The following is a 13466-nucleotide window of genomic DNA, read 5'->3' on the forward strand; positions in this document are numbered from 1 at the left end:
GTTGAAAGTTTCTGTCGGCTGAATGAGCGACACTGGTTGAGCGTTCCTACAGCATTTCCTTCCAGAAACCGTGAGAAAGTTGTCCGGCTGCGGGGACTGTGCCAGGGGATTTATACTACTATCTGTACTTACTGGTTGCACAGACGCTGTTTCATCCTTTCCTACACTGAAATTTTGCCTAACGATTGCGTCTGAAGCTGGGCTTGTAGCACAGTTATCCTCGCCGTAAAGCGAGTACAGCGACTGCAACTAGAAGATTTCATGTTAATGTTACTACTTAGCTTCGGCTGTTGGAGGTCCTGACGAATCGTGTCCAGATAAAGCGTCCGTAAAGTGAAAAAGTTTAGGAAAAAAAAATATATATATATAAACGGTAATTAAAAAGTAAAAACCGTAAAGTTGTCAGGTAGCAAAATAGGTTGGCAACAAAACGCACAGCAACTCGAAAACAAGTCTGCAAGTTCTTTAAAGTTAATGTCAAGCAGAACATTCACTATATATACAAAATTATGTGGACACCTCTTCAAAGTATTGGATTCGGCCACACCGTTGCTGACGGGTGTATAAAATCAAGCTCACAGCCAAGCAATCTTCATAGACAAACATTGGCAGTAGAATGGCCTTACAGACTTTCAACATTTCAACATTTTTCAACATTTTCAACATTTTTTGACTTTCAACATGGCACCATCATAGGATCCAACAAGTCATTTCATAAAATATCTGCCCTGCTACAGCTGCCCCGGTCAACTGTAAGTGCTGTTATTGTGAAGTGGAAACGTCTAGGAGCAACAACAGCTCAGCCATGAAGTGGTAGGCCACACAAGCTCACAGAACGGGACCGCAGAGTGCAAAGCGCGCAGTGCATATAAATAATCTGTCCTCAGTTGCAAAACTCACTATAGAGTTCCAAACTGCCTCTGGAAGCAACCTCAGCACAAGAACTGTTCATCGGGAGCTTAATGATATGGGTTTCCATGGCCGAGCAGCCACACACAAGCTTAAGTTCAACAAGTGTCAGCTGGAGTGAGGTTAAGCTCACCGCTATTGGACTCTGGAGCAGCGGAAACGCGATGTAAAAATCTGGGTTTGGCGGATGCCAGGAGAACACTACCTGCCCCAATGCGTAGTGCCAACTGTAAAGTTTGGTGGAGGAGGATTAGTGGTCTGGGGCTGTTTTTCATGATTCAGGCTAGGCCCCTTTGTTCCAGCAAAGGGAATTCTTAACACTACAGCATACATTCTATACAGTTCTGTCATTCCAATTTTGTGTCAACAGTTTGGGGATTTTAAAAAAACATATTTTTTTTAACCTTTATTTAACTAGGCGGCCTACCAAAAGGTAAAACGCCTCCTGCGGAGACGGGGGATGGGATAATCACTGTTCAAACATGACTGCACGGCTAGGCACGACTCTAACACCATCATTAAGTTTGCCAATGACACAACAGTGGTAGGCCAGATCACCGACAACTACGAGACAACCTCTCCCTCAACGAGATCAAGACAAAGGAGATGATACAGGAAAAGGAGGATTGAGCACGCCCCCATTCTCATCGACAGGGCTGTAGTGGAGTAGGTTGAGAGCTTCAAGTTCCTTGACCGTCCACTTCACCAACAAACTAACATGGTCCAAACACACCAGGACAGTTGTGACGAGGGCACGACAAAGCCTATTCCTCCTCAGGAAACTAAAATGTTTTGGTATGGGTCCTGAGATCCTCAAAAGGTTCTACAGCTGCAACATCGAGAGCATCCTGACTGGTTGCATCACTGCCTGGTATGGCAATTGCTCGGCTTCCGACAGCAAGGCACTAGAGGGGGTAGTGCGTACGGCCCAGTACATTACTGGGGCTAAGCTGTCTGCCATCCAGGACCTCTACACCAGGCGGGGTCAGAGGAAGGCCCTAAAAATTGTCAAAGACCCCAACCACCCCAGTCATAGACTGTTCTCTCTACTACCGCATGGCAAGCGGTACCGGAGTGCCAAGTCTAGAACAAAAAGGCTTCTCAACAGTTTTTACCGCCAAGCCATAAGACTCCTGAACAGTTAATCAAATGGTTACCCAGACTATTTGTATTGTGTCCCGCCAACCGCTAACTCCTCTTTTACACTGCTGCTACTCTCTCTTTATGATATATGCATAGTCACTTTAACTATACATTCATGTACATACTACCTCAATTGGGCTGACCAACCAGTGCTCCCGCACATTGGCTAACCGGGCTATCTGCATTGTGTTCCGCCACCCACACGCCAACCCCGCTTTTACGCTACTGCTACTCTCGGTTAATCATATATGCATAGTCACTTTAACCATGTCTACATGTACATACTACCTCAATCAGCCTGACTAACCGGTGTCTGTATGTAGCCTCGCTACTTTTATAGCCGCGCTATTGTTATTTTTCACTGTCTTTTTACTGTTGTTTTATTTCTTTACTTACCTATTGTTCACCTAATACCTTTTTTGCACTATTGGTTAGAGCTTGTAAGTAAGCATTTCACTGTACAGTCTACACCTCTTGTATTCGGTGCACATGACGAATACACTTTGATTTGATTTGAAATTTGACTTGATTTGCTGGCAGATTAGCAGTCAAAATGCTTTATCTGGCAGGCTGATGAGATTCAATAGCAGCCTCAGAGGCTGATAAATCTGAGGCTGTCTGCAATGAGTAAGCAAACTGTTTCATATGTAATGCTCCTTAAAGACAGCGTTCAAGGCACGTTGGTGGAATCCCTCAATGGTGCTGCCCATGCTAAAACAAGCTTTTGGCCACTAGAGGCCTCTATCGTTCTCTATGGTTGTTACCCCACTTAACCTTTTCCTTGTGGAAATGCTTCCATTTATGTTTTGTTAATCGAGGAGAAAGATAACATTTTTGTAAAATGATATCTCTGCAAAGGCAGCATTGATCTCTTTGTCCAGAAACACTACATCAAACATGAACCAGGCCAACAGCACCAGTGATGAATGTCCTAACTACTGTCCCAATAAGGTACATCTCTAGGGCAGTGGTCACCAACTTTTTCTGAGTCAAGATCCATTTCACAGTCAAAAAGCAAGTCAAGATTTACCACTCATATTTTCTTTTGATCATGACTTACAAAATGTTAATTAACCTAATCATTTTTTTGTAAGAATGAGGTTTGTGCAGTAGGCCTAGTACATTATCACATCATATTGGCTATAATGCCTGGCCTGCCAATTATGTTCTTCTCAGACCATATTATATTTCAAAACTTGAGCTTTGATTACAATTTAGATCAGTTGGTATAGCACTTGCAAGACACAGGTGAGCATTGATTTTCAAATAATTAGCTTTTATTTTATTTTACTGGACTGATGGTAACTGCATCAGATGATCATGGTGCTTTCAAGACAACTAGGAATGTCAAATCATGATGTCAGTGATCTTCAGTTCAGAAAATCAAAGGTCTAGAAAGATGCCAGAGTTTCTGATTTGTAATTCTGAGTTGGATGACCGTTCAGGTTGTTCCTATGACCAGATATAAATATTCCTCGATTTTAAAAGAGACAAGACAATCTGCTAGTAATAATAAAAATGCTGGGCTATCTATACACTTGGCTACTCATTCATTGCAGCTGCAGCGCGAATGGAAGTAGGGAGATGCGTGTTTTATGTTTTGTAATAGTGTTGACTAAGAACAGGGTTGATAGTGCTGAATAAGCAATTAAACATGAACTTACTCATAAAAACAGCAGCTCTTTGCTGTATTCTTTGACAGTCTCTCTCTGGTCATGGTTTTAAAAGTTATTCAACCTTACGTAGGCTAGTATTAAACTTTGCTGTGGACGGGGTCATGGAAGCTTTGTATGCATGGTGATTTGAGCTTTCCGATTGGCCAGCGCAGTAGGCACACTCGATTTAGCCACAGATCTACTGGTCAGCCGGGTAAGCAGAGTTTGTCTTTTCAGACAATGGTTCAAAATGGGAATACTTTGCTTACCCGGTGCTCTGGGCTCCTGACTCAAGTGCACCTACTGCAACAGCACAACAGGAATTTAAAAAAAGGGGCGCAAGCCTTTTATCACATCCTTTATCGTTGGCTTTTCTACATAAATGTTTGGGGATTGACTAGGCATGCCATGAAGATTGACCATGGTCGACCAGTTCGTGACCACTGCTGTAGGGCATGTGCTTATTGGGCCATTATAATTAGACCCTGTCCAGAAGAAAACATAAAACCTCCTTCCTAGGCATTTGTGTAGATCTGAAACAACTTGATAGGTTTAAGCAATAGGGTGAATGTACTTGGAAGTAAATATCAGCTCTGTTAAAAATGCACTCAAGAAATATTTTATTGATCCATGAAAATATTATATTGATCATAGTGATTCTATGATCAATATAATTAATATCATAGAATTAATATCATTAAAATAGGTTAAATACCCCACCAACATTAGACAACTAAATACAATCATTAATGAGAATAGTCAGATTAATTGATACCTGTCACGGACATGGTGGCATAGCAGGAAGATTGGTGTTGCATGAACCACGATGTCGTTGTGAGTTCAAATCCCAGGTGAGGAAATGTTGCATAATAAATACTGAACATGCATAATGTAATCATGTAAACATAGTGTACAAAACATTATGAACATCTGCCATTTCCATGACATAGACTGACCAGGTTAAAGCTATGCTACTTTATTTATGTCACTTCAGTCAGTGTAGATCAGGGATCTCCAAACCTGTCCCTGGAGAGCTACTGTCCTGTAGGGTTTCCTCTCCTACCCTAATCTAGCACTCCTGATTCTAATAATTAGCTGGTTGATAAACTGAATCAGGTTAGTTAGAACCGGTTAGTTAGAGCTCTCCAGGAACAGGGTTGGAGGCGACAGGTTAAAGAAGGATTTTTTTTAGCCTTGAGACAATTAAGACATGGATTGTGTATGTGTGCCATTCAGAGAATGAATGGGCAAGACAAAATATGCAAATGTTTTTGAACGAGGTATGTTAGTAGGTGCCAGGTGCACCGGTTTGAGTGTGTCAAGAACTGCAATGCTGCTGTGTTTCTCACGCTCAACAGTGTCCTTTGTGTATCAAGAATGGTCCACCACCCAAAGGACATCCAGCCAACTTGACAACCGTGGGAAACATTGGAATCAACATGGGCCAGCATCCCTGTGGAAGGCTTTTGAAACCTTTTAGAGTCCATGCCCTGACCATTTTTTACATTTATTTAACCGTTATTTAACTAGTCAAGTCAGTAAAGATCAAATTCTTATTTACAATGACGGCCTACACAGGCCAAAACTGGACGACACTGGGCCAAGTGTGTGCTGCTCTATGGGACTCTCAATCCGGGACCATTGTGGAACAGCCTGAATTCAAACCAGGGTGTCTGTAGTGACACCTCTAGCACTGAGATGCAGTGCCTTAGACTGCTGCGCCACTCAGGAGCCCAAATTGAGGCTGTTCTGAGGGCAAAAGGGGGTGCAACTCAATATTAGGAAGGTGTTCCTAGTGTTTTGTACACTCAATGTAAATCTGTGTGAGGAGAGATGTAAACAGAAAGTGGCAAATATGGCTATTTAATTGAGGTATGCACGCAGGAAGGCACGCAGGCACCTTAGCAGGCAGGCAGGCACCACAGGCAGGCACACACACACACACACACACACACACACACACACACACACACACACACACACACACACACACACACACACACACACACACACACACACACACACACACACACACACACACACACACACACACACACACACATACTGTACCACATGTAAACACAGTAGTCTAGAGTCTAGACACTAACATTGTTGAGATTCTGAGATTCAAGGAAGGGTGGGGAAACTAATATCAATCATACACTACATGACCAAAAGCATGTGGACACCTGCTCATCAAACATCTTATTCCAAAATCATGGGCATTAATATGAAGTTGGTCCCCCCCCTTTGCTGCTACAATAGCCTCCACCCTTCTGGGAAGGCTTTCCACTAGATGTAACTGACAGTTAGACTTACAGGTTATGTTGTTGTCTTTTGTTTGAATTGTTTATGTGTACGCTGTGCGGGGGAAATGATAATACAAGCGGAACTACGTAGCTAATACTGTTGTAACGGGGATCTTTATTGTAGCAACACACTTTTGGAGGGAAGGCAATCCTGCGCTGCGTTAGCTAAGTTTTCATGTCATCGGGTGTAGTTCATAAAGGTTGAAGAGTGTATGTTAGGATGAAGTGTGAATTCTTGCCAGGAATAATAAGTGTGAAGTTTGATTTCCTCCCTTCTGTAATAAGCAGCCAATGAGTTATTTGTTCCTTTATTCATGTGTTTAATCTGAACCCGTTATAACGCTGGTTAAACTGTTATGTATGTAAGCACTTCAGAGTTATACCAAGCTAATAAGTCACTCGTAAGATAAGGTTGTAAGAGTGTGCTTAACTGTATTTTTCATTTACTTTATAGTTCTCACGGAAGGTGATAATTCTGACTAAAACTACAGAATAAAGCCGCCAGTTAAAATCAAGGAACGGTTGTGCTCGTGGTTACTGAAGGGAGCTACAGTGAGAACTCAATGCTCTTCACGAGCAAGAGAGAAAGAAGAATCTCATCCAGCTGTAAAATGTCTACAAGATTCCCAAATCCTGGTAGACCCTGTCATCTGCCAGATAAGAGTTTTGCACCTACCTGAAAACTAAGAAGAAAATCTCCACATAAGGAAGCATCGTGAGGCAACATAAGGTCAAGACTAACAGGAAAGTCAGACACGCAAGTACAAGTCAAGGTGTTTGAAGGTGGTCCTAGCCTTCTGAACAGCTAATAAGACACTTTAAGATTACAATTCGTAAGGACTGGAGATAGTTGTCTATTTCATAAAGACTCTGGTATTATGCATTTGCTCTTTCTATCTTAATGTATCGCTGGTATGTGTATTACTGAAAAATATTATTTGATACTTACTAAAAAAATATATATAGTCACAAACATTAAGGGTCAGCGTACACCTATTAATTCTATTTTCACCTGTAAGTTAATAGTGTAATTGTTTGGTAAGGTGTTTGTTCAAGCCTTTGTTTCAAGCATTATACATGTTTATACCACGTACTGAGGTATAAATTACAGTGAATTAGAGTATAAATTACCTACTCACTTATCCAAACCTTAGCTAGAATTGATTTGACTTGATTTAGAATGTCAGAAAGAGGTAGTTTCACTAAAGGTGATAGAGATGGGGTGGGTCAAGTTGAGCAGCTGCAGCAACACCTCGCAAACTTTGAGCCTTCATCAGAACAAACAGAACAGCAGGAAGAGGCCCAGACTGGTGTGGAGTCACTTCGGCCAGTGAATGATGATACAGAGGCTGCTAATGAGATAGCACAACAAGAGCCACGAAAAGGTGAGAGGGTCCGCAGGTTAACTGAAAAGGGCAGAGAACTGCGCGACGAAAGGTGGAGACAGCTCCAACATCGTTTCAGGGTCAGCTATGAGAAGTGGAAGGCTCTGGTAAAGGAAGCAAAACTGTCACTGACAGGCTGTTGCTCTGAAGACCTACTAGAAGACCTCTTAAACAAGATTAGCCATACCTCTACAGAGCTAAACCTTGTCTATGTAAATTTGCGTCAAATCGACATTCCCGACAACGATATACGACGCAGAGTTGATACTTGTGAAGCAGTTACAATGTCTATTATCAAGACTGTAAGGTGTCATTTAAAAGGCAGGGAAGAAGGTCAAAGTAACCAGATAGAGTTGCACTGGAAGGACAGCAATTCCTTGTGCATGTCCGAACTCTCACCTAAGTCAAGTCTCAACTATCAGCCCTCAAGTGCTTCCTCCCAGTCTCAATGCAACTCAAAGGTCAACTCCAGACGCTCAAGCGTGTCATCTGTCAAGAGACAAGAGGCTGCGGCGGAAGTTGCTGCTAACCAAGCAGCTTTAGAAGTAATGGTTAAGCAAGAACGCCAACTAGAAGAGCTTCAGCGACTCGAAGATGAAGATAAGAAGAGGACAGCGGAGCAAGAAGCTGAGGCTGTGAAACGCAGCTTAGAAGAAGCTATGCTGCGAGTCAAGTTAGAGGTAGAAAATGCTGCCAGACGAAGGACACTAGAAGACAAGCGTAGAGAGTTAGAGCGCCTAGAAGTGCTCAAGAAACTAAATGCTGCCAAGGCGCGAATGCAAGTGTATGAGCAAGATGAAAACTCAGAGGACGAGAAGAGAGAACTACTCTCTAACTGCAAATCTGTGAAAGAAGTCATGCACAGAAGTGGCTCATTTCACAGTCTCTCACCACAACATGTTGTGACAAGCACACAGCAAGAAGATGGCACCAAGACCATGTTCAGGTTACTAGCGGAAGCAATCAGTGAAAGCCGCCTCCCCATACCAGAACCAGTAACATTCAATGGAGAGCCTCTCTCGTACACTGACTGAAAGGTCTCTTTTCAGACTTTGATAGACAGGAAGAACATACCAACAACTGAGAAGATATATTACTTAAGAAAATATGTCGGTGGGCCTGCCAAGAAAGCCATCGAAAGTTACTTTATGTTAGGAACAGAATCAGCCTACCATGCTGCTTGGACCATTCTTGAAGAAAGGTACGGAAACAAATTCTTCATCGCCAAGTCTTTCAGAGATAAGCTCAATGCATGGCCTACGATAGGATCCAAGGACAGTCTTGAACTTAGAGACCTTGTAGACTTTCTTCGCAGCTGTGAAGCTGCTATGTCTCAGAATAAGGGCCTGGAGGTGCTTAATGACTGTAATGAAAACCAAAAGATCCTCGCTAAACTTCCAGATTGGCTAACTTCAAGATGGAATAGAAAGGTCACAGACATCTTAGAAGAAACGGAGATCTTTCCTAGCTTCAGTCAGTTTGTGAAGTTTCTCACGAGAGAAGCCAAGATTGCTTGCAATCCTGTAACATCCCTTCATCCTTTGAAACCAAGTGAAGATGGGAAACTTAAGACGCCAAGGATTCAAAACCCCGGAGCAAGGGTATTAGCAACTAACTCTGATGAAAAAGATACTGTTACTAGTTGTGTCTTCTGTGAGAAGTCAGGTCACAGTCTCCACAAATGCTGGAAGTTCATGGATAAGCCCACCGCAGAGCGACAGAAGTTTGTTCAAGAGAATAAATTGTGCTTTGGCTGTTTAAGGCCTGGGCATCGATCGAAAGATTGTGATAACAGGAACACCTGCGACACGTGTCAGAGGAGGCATCCATCCTGCCTGCACAAATAGCGTACTAAAGAAAGGTTAAGGGAAAGGAAGACAGAGCCCCCACGAGATAAGGGGACAAGAGCGTCAAGTGAGGCTAACAGTGTCGTAAGGGACATTAACACTCACACCTCCACAATCATTCCAGTATGGGTGTCAACCACAAGTGAGCCAGATCGTGAAGTTCTTGTGTATGCACTTCTTGACACCCAGAGCGACACCACTTTTATCCTTGAAGAGACAACAATGGCTCTCAATACAAGGAAGGAGCCAGTCCAACTGAAACTCTCTACAATGGCTTCAAGAAATACCACTGTGCCCTGCCAGAAGCTGTCTGGTTTGCAGGTTAGAGGGTTTTACTTGGACAAGAAAATCCCTCTGCCAACGACCTACTCGAGAGAGTTTATTCCTGCAAACAGAGATCATATTCCTACTCCAGAGACTGCAAGAGCATGGTCTCATCTTGAACACATTGCAGAGGAGATTGCTTCTCAACAGAGCTGTGATGTCGGTCTCTTAATTGGCTACAACTGCTCCCAGGCTCTCCTTCCAAGAGAAATTGTGTCTGGTAAGGGAAATCAGCCTTTTGCTCAGAGAACAGATCTTGGCTGGAGCATAGTCGGCTATGGAAATCCATGTATCAACTATGGCGACCCTATTGGAGTGAGTCATCGGATTATTGTTAGACAGGTGATGCCAAGCCTTCAATCTTCTTCCAACCTCACAAATCAAGTACACTATGTTTGTAGAACACATGTAAGAGGTAATCACAACACTGGACATTATCAAGACGCTTGAATCTGACTTCAACGAGAGAGCTGCAGAAGAGGACCTCATATCTCAAGAGGATATCCGGTTCCTGAAGAAAATGAAAGAGGGCATCAGACGTAAGGACAATGGACATTATGAGATGCCGCTGCCGTTTAAGGAAGAAGGACCCAATCTGCCGAACAATAAAACATGTGCAGTTCACCGACTCAAGTGCCTGGAAAGGAGGCTAAGGAGAGACAAGCAGTACTACAATGACTACACCGCATTCATGGAAGAGACTATAGCTTGTGGAGATGCTGAGAAGGTCTCTAAAGAGGAAATTAATAAGCATCCAGCATGGTACATCCCGCACCATAGAGTTTATCACCCACAAAAGCCTGGGAAGATGCGAGTAGTCTTTGACTGCTCAGCTAAGTTTCGAGAGACGTCCTTGAATGATCATCTCCTTACCGGTCCAGAGTTGACAAACACATTGCTGGGCATCCTTTGTCGTTTTCGTAAGGGTCCAGTTGCAATCATGTGTGACGTAGAGTGCATGTTCCACCAGTTTCATGTGAAAGCAGAAGACCAAGATTATCTACGGTTCCTTTGGTGGGAGAACGGAGATCTAGAGTCTCAACCCTCAGCGTATCGTATGAAGGTCCACTTGTTTGGCGCAGCTTCATCTCCTGGTTGCGCCAACTATGGTCTCAAACATCTTGCTGCCGAAGGACGAGGAAGCTTCAGCGAGAAGTCTCTATCCAGTTCATAGAAAGGAACTTTTATGGTGATGATGGGTTGACGAGCGTATCGTCTGAAGCTGAAGCGGCCCAGCTGGGGAAAGAAGCAAGAGAGCTTTGCAGCATCGGCAAACTTCGGTTGCACAAGTTTATCTCTAACAGCAAGGAAGTTATAGCCACAATTCCCAAGGAAGAACGTGCCAAAGGGTGCCAAAGGGGATGACCAAAGGGGATGACCCCCTTCCAGATGACCTACGTTCCCAGTGGGAATTCTGGCTCCAAGGTCTACAAAACTTGTCTGAAGAAAGGATCCAACGAAGCTACTTGTCATCAAGTTTCAAGGAGGTGTAGAGTTATGAGCTCCATCACTTCTCCGACGCTAGTACCTTGGGTTATGGAGAGTGCTCATACCTCAGAACAATTAGCACCGCAGGAGAAGTTCATTGCTCCCTAGTTATGGCGAAGTCGAGAGTCGCCCCTTCCAAGGTTACGACCATACCACGACTGGAACTTTCAGCAGCGGTGGTAGCTGTTCGAACAAGTGACATGCTCAAAAAGGAGCTAGAGATACAAGGTCTACAGGAATACTTCTGGACAGACTCGAAGGTAGTTCTTGGCTACATCAACAATGAAGCCAGAAGATTCCACGTCTTTGTAGCTAACCGTATTCAACACATTAAACCTCCAACACAGGCAGAAATGGAGTAAAGACAGAAGAAACGCAAGGATTAATGACATTGTCATTTTGCAAGATGATACTGCACCACGCAACCAGTGGAAATTGGCAAAGGTTACAGAAGTGTACCCGGGACAGGATGGCCGGGTGAGAAGATTCAAGTTACTGATCAGCGACTCAACCCTCGATGAGAGAGGTAAACGCATCACCAAACCCACCTATCTGGATAGGCCCATCCATAAGACAGTCACCCTCCTGGAAGCCGATCAAGAAACCTGCAGACCCCTTTCACAGAAATCACCGGTGATTGGTGGGAGTGTAACTGAGTTAGACTTACAGGTTATGTCTTTTGTTTGAATTGTTTATGTGTCCGCTGTGCGGGGGAAATGATAATACAAGCGGAACTACATAGCTAATACTGTTGTAACGGGGATCCTTATTGTAGCAACACACTTTTGGAGGGAAGGCAATCCTGCGCTGCGTTAGCTAAGTTTTCATGTCATCGGGTGTAGTTCATAAAGGTTGAAGAGTGTATGTTAGGATGAGGTGTGAATTCATGCCAGGAATAATACGTGTGAAGTTTGATTTCCTCCCTTCTGTAATAAGCAGCCAATGAGGTATTTGTTCCTTTATTCATGTGTTTAATCTGAACCCGTTATAACGCCGGTTAAACTGTTATGTATGTAAGCACTTCAGAGTTATACCAAGCTAATAAGTCACTCGTAAGATAAGGTTGTAAGAGTGTGCTTAACTGAATTTTTCATTTACTTTATAGTTCTCGTGGAAGGTGATAATTCTGACTAAAACTATAGAATAAAGCTGCCAGTTAAAATCAAGGAACGTTTGTGCTCGTGGTTACTGAAGGGAGCTACACTAGATGTTGGAGAATTGCTGCGGGGACTTGTTTCTATTTAGCCACAAGACCATTAGTGAGGTTGGGCACTAATTTGGGTGATTAGGTCTGGCTCACAGTCTGCATTCCAATTCAACCCAAATGTGTTCGATGGGGTTGAGGTCAGGTATCTGTGCAGGCCAGTAAAGTTCTTCCACACCGACCTTGACAAACCATTTTTGTATGGACCTTGCTTTGTGCACATTGTCATGCTGAAACAGGAAAGGATCTTCCCCAAACTGTTTCCACAAAGTTGGAGGCACCGAATTGTCTAGAATGTCATTGTATGCTGTTGCATTTACAGTTGGCACTATGAATTCGGGCAGGTAGCGTTCTCCTGGCACTGGCATAACGCAGATTAGTCCGTCGAACTGTCAGATGGTGAAGCATGATTCATCACTCCAGACAACTTGGCACTTGACATTGCGTATGGTGAATTTTGGCTTGTGTGCAGCTGCTCAGGCATGCAAACCCATTCTTTGAACCTTCCGATGAACAGTTATTGTGCTGACGTTGCTTCCAGAGACAGTTTGGAACTCGGTCGTGAGTGTTGCAACCAAGGAAAGATGATTTTATGCGCAACACGCTTCAGCACTCGGTGGTCCCGTTCTGTGAGCTTGTGTGGCCTAACACGTCGCGGCTGAACCGTTGTTGCTCCTAAACGTTTCCACTTATAACATCACTTCATTTTGATTGGAGCAGCCCTAGCAGGAAAGAAATTTGATGAACTGACATGTTGGAAAGGTGGCATCCTAAGATGGTGCCACTTTGAAAGTCACTGAGCTCTCCACTAAGGCCATTCTACTACCAATGTTTTGTCTATGGAGATTGCATGGCTACGTGCTCGATTTTATACACTTGTCAGCAAAGGGTTTGGTTGAAATAGCCGAATCCAGCTTCTCGGGTGGCGCAGTGGTTAAGGGCGCTGTACTGCAGCACCAGCTGTGCCACCAAATTAAATCAAATCAAATTTATTTATATAGCCCTTCGTACATCAGCTGATATCTCAAAGTGCTGTACAGAAACCCAGCCTAAAACCCCAAACAGCAAACAATGCAGGTGTAAAAGCACGGTGGCTAGGAAAAACTCCCTAGAAAGGCCAAAACCTAGGAAGAAACCTAGAGAGGAACCGGGCTATGTGGGGTGGCCAGTCCTCTTCTGGCTGTGCCGGGTGGAGATTATAA

The 13466-nt window shown here is 43.6% G+C and overlaps 1 protein-coding gene across 1 annotated transcript in view; it reads left to right on the top strand.

Moving 5' to 3' along the window:
* The window catches only part of LOC124038258 (SH3 and PX domain-containing protein 2A-like), a 97949-nt gene that overhangs the window by 39347 nt on the left and 45136 nt on the right, over positions 1–13466 (top strand). The gene's annotated exons all lie outside the window — the stretch shown is intronic.

This window comes from Oncorhynchus gorbuscha, linkage group LG06, assembly GCF_021184085.1.
Source record: "Oncorhynchus gorbuscha isolate QuinsamMale2020 ecotype Even-year linkage group LG06, OgorEven_v1.0, whole genome shotgun sequence".
Lineage (NCBI taxonomy): Eukaryota > Metazoa > Chordata > Actinopteri > Salmoniformes > Salmonidae > Oncorhynchus > Oncorhynchus gorbuscha.